The 13,716-nt window shown below is 46.3% G+C and overlaps 1 long non-coding RNA gene across 2 annotated transcripts; it reads left to right on the top strand.

Moving 5' to 3' along the window:
* Window positions 1–491: 491 nt before the first annotated feature.
* On the top strand, window positions 492–13,238 carry LOC126950281 (uncharacterized). Of its 2 annotated transcripts, none has more exons than XR_007724139.1 (2): window positions 492–1,062; window positions 13,028–13,238. It is a non-coding gene; the product is annotated as an uncharacterized LOC126950281 (long non-coding RNA). The 2 variants fall into 2 exon arrangements; XR_007724140.1 differs by lacking the exon at window positions 492–1,062 and adding an exon at window positions 7,235–12,157.
* The last annotated feature ends 478 nt before the right edge of the window (window positions 13,239–13,716 follow it).

Genomic DNA, 13,716 nt, shown 5'->3' with positions numbered 1-13,716 from the left:
TGCTGAGAGTTGTAGTCTCTTAACTGCTCACAGTCCCCTGGTTGCAGGACTGCAGGACTACAATCCCGGCATGCTCCGGGCTCGGGGTTTGGGCATAGCCTTAGAAAGAGAGGCAGGGCGGCCGGGCGCGGTGGTTTACGCCTGTAATCCCAGCTCTTTGGGAAGCCAAGGCGGGCGGATCACGAGGTCAGGAGATCGAGCCTATCCTAGCTAACACGGTGAAACCCCCGTCTCTACTAAAAACACGTAAAATTAGCCGCGCGTGGTGGCGGGCGCCTGTAGTCCCAGCTACTCGGGAGGCTGAGGCAGGAGGATCGCTTGAACCCCGGGGGCGGAGGTTGCAGTGAGCCAAGATCGCGCCACTGCACGCCAGCCTTGGCGACAGAGGGAGACTCCGTCAAAATAAATAAATAAATAAATAAATAAATAAATAATAAGAAGAAAGAGAGGCAGGGCGCTGCGCACCTCGCCGATCATGCGGGGACGTTGTAGTCTCTTAACGGCTCACCGCTCTCTGGTTGCCTGGCTGCAGGACTACAATTCCATCAGGCACCGGGCTCAGTGGGAGGGGCAGGGTGGTGTGGCAATGCAGTGCTGCCCGCTCACCCCCTGATGCCCCTTGTCCATGGGGAGTGAGTTTGGAGAGGAATATGAGGGATAAAACTGGGCTGAACAGTGAGAAGGGTGTGACTTCTCGAAGTACACCTCGCTTTTGCACAAATCTGGCAGGTCCCACCTCCGGCTGAGCAACTCGGTTTCCTCTATCCTTGCCCGCTGGTCTTTCCACAGCATCGCGCCTCCTCCAGCCGATGGAGCCGCCTGCTTTCCTAAACTACTGCAGAAACTGGCCTGATGTCTGTCTGAGACATTGTACATTGTGCCACCGGCCTCTGCTTACTCCGGGCAGAGCGCCAGTTCAGCAGCATTTGGGAGAGATTTGCTGCCTGGGCCGCCCGTGTACAACTTCAGCTTTGCAGTGGGTAACATGGGCTGTGGTTTGGTGAAAATGTCAACCTCACTGACCCCTTTTTCGTGGAAGTGGAAGTCGAGACATGAGGGAGAGTAAGTATTGGCTTACCCGGGATCTGTTAAAAGCAGAGGAGAAAGCACCAATGTTTCCAGGCATGTGTCTGGTGGGACATTTTCGCCAACCCATTTAAGGGGCTAGGCCTCCAAAAATCAACCTAAAGGTGATGATCGTTTTGATATTTTACGCTTGTAATCATGGGCCTCATCTCACCTTAGACCTGACTGGCCAGTGTCTCAAAGACATAGATGGTGACCAGCTCTCTCTGGAAGAGATGGTGCTCCAGCTTTGTGGGAGCAACTTTCAAGGTGTAGATCATCTGGAAGGCATCTGAACCTGTGAGGTTTAACATCTCTGCTTTGGATGGAAAGCTCATGACCTGCAGTCAGGGATGTAACTGAACTTGCTGGGAATGATCTGTTGAAATGTTCTGTCTAGATAGTGGAAACATCCAGGAGCACTTCTGCTTCCATGTAGCCTCTAAATAATTGATGTCCCTAAAATCCCAAGTCCTCAGAAACAGTTACTTTTGGCAGGGCATGGTGACTCACACCTGTAATCCCAGCACTTTGGGAGGCCAAGGCAGGTGGATCACCTGAGGCCAGGAGCTTGATACCAGCATGGCCAATATGGTGAAACCGCATCTCTACTAAAAATACAAAAATTAACTGGGCATGGTGGCGTGTTCCCGTAATCTCAGCTACATGGGAGGCCGAGCCAGGAGAATTGCTTGAACCCAGGAGGTGGAGGTTGCAGTGATCTGAGGTCGCACCACTGCACTCCAGCCTGGGCTACAGAGCAAAACTCCATCTCAGAAAAAAAAAAAAAAAAAAAAGGAAAAAAGAAAGTTACTTTCAGAAAGTTGGTACCAGCTTTCTTGTTTTTATATCTAATCTGTAAAAACCCAGGTGTTAATCTACAGGAAAGTAATAATTCATTCATGTCACATATTCCAATAGTTTTTCATTTGTCATTTCTGAATGTGGTACACTATCAGAAAAAATGGGAAAACATGATTGTGACCATGGAAATCTATTACTGTACTTATAAAACTTGTGAAGAATTTACCACTTCAGGATTAATTACACCTGGATTCATCACTGCCTTTGTAAAGAAAGGAAGAGAAACCATGTGTCATCTATGCAGGTGGCAAGATGAGGAAATATATGGAGATGATAGCACAATACTAGGGCTCTAGTCTTTTTTTTTTTTTTTTTTTGAGATGGAGTCTCGTTCTGTCACCCAGGCTGGAGTGAAGTGGTGCAATCTTGGCTCACTGCAAACTACGCCTCCCGGATTCAAGCTATTTTCCTGCCTCAGCCTCCCAAGTAGCTTGCATTACAGGCATCTGCTACCACGCCTGGCTAATTTTTGTATATTTAGTAGAGACAGGGCTTTATGGTGTTGGTCGGGCTGGTCTCAAACTCCTGACCTCAAGTGATCCACCCTCCTCGGCCTCCCAACCTGCTGGGGTTACAGGCGTGAGCCACCGCACCAGCCGGGTGCTGCTCTTTTTAAAAGTAAGGCCCTTAGGGACAGTCTGTGTGGTAAAGTGCATGCATCCCTCCCCCATCCCTCAGCATTCTCACCCTACTCCCAGTTCCCTCTTTTGGTAAGGGGGTCTGATTACCCTTGCCCACAAGTGTTGAAAGGGAATGTTGTAATGTGAGGCTATCCATCATTTTAAAATGAGGATTAATGGAGAGGAGAGTCTTGGGACCTGTGTTTAGATGCACTGCTGTTTGGTGTGTGGCTGCAAAGACACTGTGCTGTCAGCCATCTCAAGGCAGCTGTCTGAGAAGATTGGTCCTGAGGCAACCACAGCGGCTGTGCACGGAGCAGGATCTCTTTGCAATTTGGTGTCTTCTGGTTAGATTTTGTGGCTCTGACCCTCTTCTGCTCTCCCATTCCTGGTAGTATCTGCTGGGTGGCCTGGTTGGTTCCACTTTTTTCCTGTTAGTCTGTTGTGTAACTGTATTTCACAGGATCTTTAGGGATTCTACCCTTACTAGTCACTGGACATTGGCCAGGTACTTATCTTGCTGGAGCCCCCGTGCTCATTTTCTCCAGTGGAGCTGTGAAGAATTCAACTTACTTGTCAGTCTTCTCCTTCGGATATTGCTGGACTGTTTATGAATCTGGGAATCTTGTCTTTGGTCTCATTAACATTATCTCTTTTATGTATTTTGAAGTCTGATACCTTTTTGTTTTGTTTTATTTTGTTTTGTTTGACACAGAGTCTTGCTCTGTTGCCCAGGCTGGAGTGCAGTGGAAGGATCTCGGCTCACTGCAACCTCTGCCTTCTGGGTTCAAGTGATTCTCTTAACTCAGCCTCCTGGAATATCTAAGACTACAGGTGCCCACCACTACCATGCCTGGCTAACTTTTGTATTTTTAGTAGAGACAGGGTTTCCCCATGTTGGTCAGGCTGGTCTTGAACTCCTGACCTCAGATGGTCAGTCTGCCTTGGCCTCGCAAAGTGCTGGGATTACAGGCATGAGCCACTGCACCCGGCCACTGATACTATTTTATTAATAATGTGGACACTTACAGTAACCGCCACTTTTAAATATTAGTGAATTTAGGCTGGGTGCAGTGGCTCACGCCTGTGCCACTTTACTCCAGCCTGAGTGATAGAATGAGATTCTGTCTCAAAAATAAATAAATAAATAAATAAAAGAATTTAACTCTGGCAACAACTTGATGAAGTAGGCATAGATCTCCATTTTACAGGTTAGGAAACTGACACCCAGAGAGGTTGAGTCATTTCATTAACACCACACAAGTTTTTGGTGCATTTCAAATCTTAACCTAGAAATCTTTCTCTAGGATATTTAAGCATATCTCATATTCTACTTTGCTTCTCACTGCCAGAGTCCCCAAGGGTACAGATCTCATTCTCACTCCATTTTCTTCTTGTCGATACAAAACTGGCAAAAAATAGCATCATGGGGAGGGAGGAAACTAGCTGAAGCTGGGTCTTCCCTTTTCTATTATCCTTGATAATTGTTACTTTTTTTGAGTGAGCTGGAGAAGTGACAGAGCCTGGCGAATCCTTACCTTTAAAGTTTATTATGTAAAGCTAATCCACTTACTTTTTGCAGGTGTGATTATTCTATTTTTTTTTTTTTTTTTTTTTTGAGATATGGAGTCCTGCTCTTTTCACCCATGCTGGAGTGTGATGGTGCAATCTTGGCTTATTGCAACTCTGCCTCCTGGGTTCAAGAGATTCTCCTGCCTCAGCCACCTGAGTAGCTGGGATTATAGGTGCCTGTCACCATGCCCGGCCAACTTTTTGTATTTTTAGTAGAGACAGGGTTTCACCATGTTGGCCAGACCGGTCTCAAACCCCTGACCTCAGGTGATCTCCCATCTAAGACTCCCAAAGTGCTGGCATTACAGGCATGGCCACAGTACCCAGCCCTATCCTAATTATTTTTCTGAGTTTTCTCTTATAAGTTCCTGCTGTGTATTAAAATACAATGCAAATATTGATTAAAATAAAATTTTTTCCCTTCTAATAAATGGTAAAAATTCTTTTTTTTTTTTTTTTTTTTTTGATGGAGTATCCCTCCTGTTGCGCAGGCTGGAGTGCAACTGCGTGACCTCGGCTCACTGCAACCTCCGTCTCCTGGGTTTAAGCAATTCTTCTGCCTCAGTCTCTCGAGTAGCTGGGACTACAGGAATGTGCCACCATGCTTGGTTAATTTTTGTATTTTTTCTAAAGACAGGGTTTTGCCATGTTGGCCAGGCTGGTCTTGAACTCCTGACCTCAGGTGATCTACCCACTTCAGCCTCCCAAATTGCTGGGATTACAGGCTGGTTTGGACTGAGTTCCAGATCTGGGCTGTCGTGGGACATAACAGGGACCCTTCATGGGGACAGCAAGAAGGTTCACTGACCCAATTCAGAGGAAGGAGGATCCTGGCCTTCAAAATTACTATGACCATCAGAATGCCCTAGGAGATCAAAGAAATAAAGGAGTGGGTATGAGACCTTTTACAAATGTGTGCACTCAAACAGTGCAAAGGCAAACCTCCTGGGGAGTCAGAATTCAGACCCCACCTCTACCCTCACAGAAGTCTCATTTGGATTTTTGGCTGCTGCCAAAAACCTGCCAGTTAGGATTCCAAGCCTCTTTTTTGAGTCCTAGCTCTTGTAGTAGACAGAATTTCTAATATTGTTCCCCAAAGATGTCCAAATCTCGGAAATTTCTGCATATGGGATTTCAGTTCTGTGATTGTGTTATGTTTCAAGATAGAAAGATTATCCAGGTCAGCCTGGCCTAATTATGCAGGCCTTTGAGAGCACAGAGCTTTCTCTAAGTCAGAGATTCAAAGTAGGAGCGAAATGCGATGTGCTTTTGCTGACTTGGAAGATGGAGGGGACAAATTGAGTAAAATGTGGGGAAACATCTACTTACAGAGAGTGGGTCCTAGCTAGCAGTGAGCAAGGGAACAAGAATCCCAGTCCTACAACCATGAGGAATTGGAAATTGGTAGCAACAGAATGGGTATAGAAGTGGGTTCTTCCCAGCACCTCTAGATGAGAGCCCAGACTGTTTGATGCTCTGACTTTAGCGTTTTGAAAACTACAGCAGAGAGCCCAACGGAGCCTGCCGGACTCTGAACCATAAGTTCTACAGAACCATGAGCTAATAAATGGGTGTGTTCTAAACCACTAATTTTATGGTAACCTGTTACGGAGCAATAGAAGACTAATATGCCTCTTATGCCCTGTTCAATGTTGACCTCAGCAGCACCTTCTAGGTCTAGGGGACTCATGTAATATATATATATATATATATATATATATATATTTTTTTTTTTTTTTTTTTTTTTTTTTTTTTTTCCCCAAGACAGTCTTGCTCTGTCACGCAGGCTGGGGTTTGGTTGTAGCTCACTGCAACCTCCGCCTCCTGGCTTCAAGCAATTCTCCTGCCTCAGCCTCTCGAGTAGCTGGGATTACAGATACATACCACCATGCCCGGCTAATTTTTGTATTTTTAGTAGAGACAGTGTTTTACCATATTGAACAGGCTGGTCTCGAACTCCTGACCTTAAGTGATCTGCCCATCTCAGCCTCCCAAAGTGCCGGGATTACAGGCGTGAGCCACCACATCTGGTCTTTGACTCTATTTCTTGGGTCCTGCCTTTAAGAGGTATTGTGACATACCTTTGGGTTAATCACTAAGAATGTGACTTACTTCTGTCCCCTAGGCAGCATTGTAACATATTTCTGAGCCCATAACAGGGATAATGTGACCCTTCTCTTTTTGCTCTGTCCCAAGTGAAGATTGTGACATGTCACCAGGCCCTTTGTCTAGGCAATATGACTCTTCTCTCCTGCCTGGGCCCTGATTACAAGGGAGATTGTGACAATCACTGGGTCCATCACATAGATAATATGACTTTCTCTTCCTACCTGGGCCTGACTACAGAAAAGATTAAGACATATCACCTGGCCAAGCACCCACATGATGTCACTTGCCTGCCTGCATTCTGCCTACAGTGGGTATTGTGACAAATCCCTGGCCAAGAACCAAGGTAACATGACCCACCTACCTGGTTCCTGCCCACTGATGGGATTGCAACATATATGTAGGTCCAGCTCACAGGCATGACGATAACTGTTGTACAAGGACCCAGCCAATAAGGGAGATTTTTACTCATAGTTAGGCTTATTACAACAGGTATGCTTCTGGGTATTCTCCATACAGAGAGGTCACAGACTATTAGGACGCTCATGCATATTTTATAAAGACCTTGGGTGGTACAAAGATGTTGTCACAGGCCAGTGCACAAGTGAAATTTGCACTCCCATAGGCACACCCAGCCAGTAATTAAGATGTTCACCCTCAACGCATGCATACAGCCCACTCTTTTTTATTTATTTATTTATTTATTTATTTATTTATTTATTTTGAGACGGAGTCTCGCTCTGTAGCCCAGGCTGGAGTGCAGTGGCCGGATCTCAGCTCACTGCAAGCTCCGCCTCCCGGGTTCACGCCATTCTCCGGCCTCAGCCTCCTGAGTAGCTGGGACTACAGGCGCTGCCACCTCGCCCGGCTATTTTTTGTATTTCTTAGTAGAGACGGGTTTTCACCGTGTTAGCCAGGATGGTCTCGATCTCCTGACCTCGTGATCCGCCCATCTCGGCCTCCCAAAGTGCTGGGATTACAGGCTTGAGCCACCGCGCCCGGCCTACAGCCCACTCTTGAGGTTCTCAATCTCACAGCTGGTAGCGGTCAAAATTTGTAATTGTGACTCTCATATGCGGATTTGATTGACAGGTAAAATTATAACTTTTTTTTTTTTTTTTGAGATGGAGTCGTGCTCTGTCACTCAGGCTGGAGTGCAGTGGCGCGATCTCAGCACACTGCAACCTCCACCTCCCGGGTTCAAGCGATTCTTCTGCCTCAGCTCTTGGACAAAACTTCAGCACTCCTGCTCGGGTGTCTGCCCTACTAAGACACTGTGTGCAGGTGTAGTTGAGGCTCTTATGTATGGACCTGTCTACTGTTGAGATTGCGAATTGCATGCGTAGACTCAACTCACAGGAGGTGTTGACTCACAAACCTCCAGCTGGGACATGTGCAGGATTAGAAATTTTATTTCTGGATCTTTCTTCAGGTATGATTGTGACATATACCTTTGCCTAGCACCTGATTGCTTTTACATTTTTGCCTGGGCCCAGTCTACAGTTGAAATTGTGACATATACTTGGGCTACATAGGTAATGTGATGCTCCTGCCTGGGCCCTGCCTTCAGAAGAAATTGTTACATATCTCTGGGCCAATCACCTGGTGATGTGACTCTCTCCTTCTTTCTAGGCCCAACTTATAGAAGGCATGGTGACAGATCTCTGGGCTCATCACCTAGGAGATGTGACTCTACAATCCCAGCTGGGCCGAGCCCCACTGAAGATTGTGACATATTACTAAGCCCATAAACTAGGTGACATGACTCTGCTCCCTGGCCTAAGCCACAATTAAAGGGGACATTGAGACATATTGCTGTGCCCAGAACCTATGTGATGTGACTCTCCTTTCCTGCCCAGGCTATGCCTACAAAAGAAATCGTTACATATCACGGAACCAAGATCCCAGTTGATGTAACTCTCCTCCTGGGCCCTGTTCACAGGGGAAATATTGGCATATTCCTAGCCTAGCACCCAGGTGTTGTGAACTTCTGCGTGGTCCCTGGCCGTATGTGAGATTGTGACATATACCTCAGCCCAACTCACAGGCATAATGATGACTGTCTTACCTGGACCAAGACAATAGAAAAGGTTTTGACTCTTCTAAATAGGCTTATGGAAATAGGCTATTTACTGGGTCTTGTACTTGTAGAAAGGTCAGAGATTACAACACTCGTGCATATTTTATAAAGTTCCTAAGTGGCACAGAGGGTGTCATAACAGGGCTCAGCACGCAGGTGGGATTGGGACTCTCATAGGCACAGCCAACAGTAAGGGTTGTCACTTTGCCACATGGACACAGCCCAGTCACTGCTGAGGTTCTGCATTTTACACTCAGAGAGAGTCAAAAGTTGGAACTGTGACTCTTACATGTGCATCTGTTCCACAAAAAAAGATGATGACTCTCAAATATTCAGCACACGTGTGAGGCTGTTCCTATTCTACCAGGAAAAAGTCTGCAAGGGTCTTGGGGCTCTCATGCAGGAGTCCAGTTAACCACTGAGATTCTGACTTGCAAACTTGTACCCAACTCACAAGTGTTTACTCCCATACCTGAGGTTGGGACCAATGTGAGATTGTGAATCTAATCTCTGGACATTCCTGCAGGTGTGATTGTGACATATACCTTTACCCAGGTCGTGAGCTTTGATTATTTTGCCTGGACAAAACCAAAAAATGAGACAGTGACATGTATTTGGGCCACACACCTTGGGGATATTACTCTCCTGTCTTGGCCCTTTTCTTAGGGGAAATTTGGACATATCTCCGGACCTATCACCTGGGTTATGTTACCATCTTTTTCTGCCTGAACCTTGTCCACAGGGGAAATTGTGATATATTTTTAGACCCACCCCCTAGGTGATGTGATTCATCCCTTCTGCCTGGGTCCTGCTTTCAGTAAGAATTGTAACATATCACTGGATCCTGCACCCAAATGTTGTGACTCTTCTGCCTGGGCCATGCCTACAGTAGGAATTGTGACATATTTCTGGGCCCAACATGTAAGTGATGTGACTATCATTTTATGTCCACAGAAGGCGTTGTAACATATCACTAAGCCCAGCACTCAGGTGATGTGGGTTTCTTGCCATGGCACTGCACACAAGAAGAATGTTGACATATTCCTGGCCCAGAATTCAGGTGATGTGACTCTTTTGCCTGATCCACACCCAGAGGTGAAATTGTTACTTACAGCCAGGCCCAGTTAGCGGACATGATAGTGACTCTCATACATAGACCCAGCCAATACAACAAACTTTTTACTCTTCTGGCTAGACTTAGGGACACAGCTAAGCTTCTGGGTTTTCTTATAAAAGGTCACAGGAGATTATGACACAAATATTTTATAAAGCCCTTGGGTGGTATGAGCTGTGTCATAACATGGTCCAACACACAGGTGAGATTGTGACTCCCATTGGTACACCCAGCCAACAGTGGGATTGTCACCCTTAAACCTAGACACAGCCCACGGGTGAGGTTATAAATCTTGAATATGGTTGCAGACCACAGTTGGAATCGTAATTGTCATATATGGATTTGGCCACAGGTTGAAGGGGAAGTCATTTCTTAACTAACTCACAGGCACAGTGTTGTCTCTTATACTTGAACCAAGCTAATAGAAGAGGCGTTGACTCTCGCTGTTACGCTTGGGAAAATGGGGATGGTTCTGGGTTTTCTACTTGTAAAAAGGTCACAAAAAATCACAACACATACAGCATAAAAATCACATACAGCATAATGCCCTATGGTGGTACAGAGAGTGTCAACACAGCCCAATACAAAGTTGAGACTTATTCTCATATGCACAGCCAGCTGACAGTAAGAATTGTCACCTGCACACATGGGCAGATCCCACTAGTGAGGTCCTGACTTTGCCTTGTGGACACAGTTCACAGTTGAAATTTTGACTGTCATACATGGATCTGGCCACAAGTAAGACTGGGACTCCTTTCTCGACCCAGCTTACAAACATGGTGATGACTCTCATACCTGGATCCAGACAAGAGAAATTATGTTGACTTCTGCCTGGGCTTAGGGTAACAAGTAAGATCTTGGATCCATAAAAACGTAAAGTTCTCAGAGCAGAATTCCACGCTCAAGCATGTTGTGTGAAGATCTCAGATGGTACAAAGAGTGTCATAACAGAGCCAAAAACAGAGAGGAAACTGTGCATCTCCTATACATACCCAAACAATAAGGATGGTCGTTCTCCCATATAGACACAGCTCACTGTTGAGGTTCTGAATCTCACACTCAGAGGCAATGAAAAGTTGAAAGTTTGATTCACGTACATGCATCTAGTCAACAGGTAGGATAGTGACTCTGAGACCAAGATTCAGCACACTGGTGAGGCTGTGCCTATCTTATGGGGACTCTGTTTGCCGATGGAGATGGAGCTCTCATGCACAGTTCCTGTCCAGTGTTAAGACTGTGTCTCATGTATTTGGATGCAACTTGCCAGAGGTGTTGACTCTCTGACCTAAAGCTGGGAAATATGTAGAATTGTGAATTTTATTCCTGGACCTTCCAGCAGGTGTGATTGTGGCATATACTTTCACACAGCATCTAATTTATTTTACCATTTGTTCGAACTCAGCCAACTGTTGAGATTGTGACATATACCTGGACTAAGTTCCTAAGTGATGTAACTCTCCAGCCTGGGACTTACCACAGGGTACATTGTGATATATCTTTGGACTTATTACCTATGTGATGTGACTGTACTTTCTTGCCTTGTCTTGGCCTTCATTGAGGATTGTGACATATTTCTGGGCCCAGTACGTAAGTTATGTGACTCATCTTTCCTGCTTGTGCAGTTAGAAGTGATTGTGACATGTTGCTGGGCCAAGAACCTAGGTGATGTGGCTCTCCTGCCTTGGCCCTGCCTTCAGGGGAAATTGTGATATGATTCTCGGTTTATTACCTTGATGATATGACTCTCACATCCTGCATGGGCAAGCCCAAAGGGATCATTGTGACGTATCTCTGGGCACATCAAAGAAGTGGTGTAATTTTTCTCTCATTCCAGGACTCTAGTCTCAGTAAGGATTGTGACATATACCTGGGCCCATAACCTATGTAATGTGATTCTCGTATCCTGCTTGGCCCTGCTTACAGGAAAGATTGTGACATACGGCTGGGCCCATCACCTAGTTAATGTGACTCTCCTTTTCTTCCTATGCACTGCCCTCAGTGAAGATTGTGACAAATTTCTGGGCCAATCAGCTGTGCAATATGACTCTGCTCTTTCCTGGGCCCTGCTATCAGGGAACATTGTGACATATCACCAGGCTCAGCACCTAGGTAACGTGACTCTTCTTGCTGCTTGGGCCCTACTTACAGAAGGTGATGTATTGCTGAACCAAGAACTCGGATGATGTGACTCCCCTGCCTGTGCCCTGCCTACAGTGGGCATCATGACATATCACTGGGTCTAGCACCCAGGTGATGTGACTCTACTATTTTGTTCTTGCTGGCAGGTGAAATTGTGGCACATACCTGGGTCCAGATCACAGGCACAATGATGACTCTCTTACCTGGACACAGCCAGTGGGAGATATTTTGACTTGTGTAGCCAGGCTTAAGGCCACAGATAATGTCCTGGGTCTCCTACTTGTATAAAATTTACAGAACATGACAACCATCAGGACTATCACATGAAGCCCTACAGTGATACAGAGAGTTTATAACAGGGCCTAGCTAACAGGTGAGATTGTGACTCTTGTATGCAGACCCAGCCGACAGGCTCTTCATTCTCACACATCAACAGAGCCTACAAATGAAGCACTTAATCTCACACATACAAACAGTTGCAAGTTGGAATTGTCACTCTCACATGTGGATCTGGTTTCCAGCTGGTTTGGTGGCTGTCGAACCATGGTCCAGCAGACCTGTGAGGCTGTGAGTTCCCTATCAGAACACAATCTGCAGGTGAGACTGGGGCTCTTATGCACGGATTTGTGCATTGTTGAGACTGTAACTCCTTTGCTTGAACCCCACTCACTGGAGGGGTTGCCTCTCACACATGAAGCCAGGACTTGTGTGAAACTGTGAAACTCATTTCTATACATTCTCAAGTGTGTGATTGGGAAATATACCTTTGCCCAGAACCTGAGTGATGTGACTCTTTCCTAGGCCCAGCCCACAGATAAAATTGTGACATATACCTGCACCAGTCACCTAAGTAATGTGAAACTCCTTTCTGGGCTCTGCCTGCCAAGGGCGTTTTTACATTTCATTGCGACCAGCAGTCACCCAGGTGCTGTGACTCCCCTGCCTGCTCCCTGCCTACAAAGAGCATTGTGACTTATTTCTGGCTTCATTACATAGATGATGTGACTTCATTCTACTGCCTTGGCTCTGCGCTTAGAGTGCATTGTGACGTTTAGCGGGGTACTGCACCCAGGTAATGTGACCCTCCTGAGTTCTTCCTACAAGAAGCAGTGGAACGTATCACTTAGCCCAGCACCTAGGTGATGTGATTCCCCTCTCTTACCTGGTTCCTGCCCACTGGAGAGATTGTGACCCATTGCTGAGCCCAGCACCAAGGTGATGTCACTCTCCTGCCTTGGCCGTGCCCATGGGGGCCACTGTGACACATGTCTAGGCTACTTACTTAGGTGAAGTGAGTCCCCTTTCCTGCCTAAGCTCTGCCTACAGGGGGGATTTTGATATATCACTGGGCCCATCAGCCAGATGAAGCGACTTTTCTGCCAGGGTCCTGCCTACAAGGGGGATTGTGACATCTCTCTGGACCAGCACCCAGGTGATGTGTCTTTTCTGTCCTCTCCATCCCCACAGGTTGTATTGTGCCATACACCTGGGACCCAATTATAAGCACAATGATGAATCTTTTACCTGGAATCAAGACACGTGCAGGATGGTGGGACTTACCACTGGACCTTTCCCGATGTTATTGTGACATATGCCTTTGTCCAATATGTGGTGATTTGACTCTCAGACTGGGCCCAGTTCGCAAATAAAATTGTGCCATATACATGGGCCAAGAACCAAAGAGGTGTAACTCATGCGCCCAGGCCCTGCTCTCAGAAAGATAGTGACATTACACTGCACCCAGCACCTAAGAGATGTGATTCTCCTCTTCTACATGGGGCCTGCCTACAGCAACACTTGTGACATATCAATGAGCTCAGCACTCAGGTGATATGACTTTCATTTTTCTTTCTGGGCCCTGCCACATGGATAATTGTGACATATCACTGGCCCCAACTATCAGGTGATGTGACTGTCTTGTTTGGGATCTGTTAACAAACGGCATTGTGACATACTTCTTTTTTTTTTTTTTTTTTTTCCCCCCCAGATAAAGTATTGTTCTGTCACACAGGCTGGAGTGCAATGGTGTGATCTCAGCTCACTGCAACCTCTGTCTTCCAGGTTCAAGTGATTCTCCTGCCTCAGCCGCCTGAGTTGCTGGGACTGCAGGCATGCGCCACCATGCCTGGCTAATTTTTTTGTATTTTTAGTAGAGA

The sequence above is a fragment of the Macaca thibetana genome, chromosome 3 (assembly GCF_024542745.1).
Source record: "Macaca thibetana thibetana isolate TM-01 chromosome 3, ASM2454274v1, whole genome shotgun sequence".
Classification (NCBI taxonomy): Eukaryota; Metazoa; Chordata; class Mammalia; order Primates; family Cercopithecidae; genus Macaca; species Macaca thibetana.
Note: the sequence above shows the minus strand (reverse complement) of the source record. Positions and strands in the feature narration are given on the sequence as shown.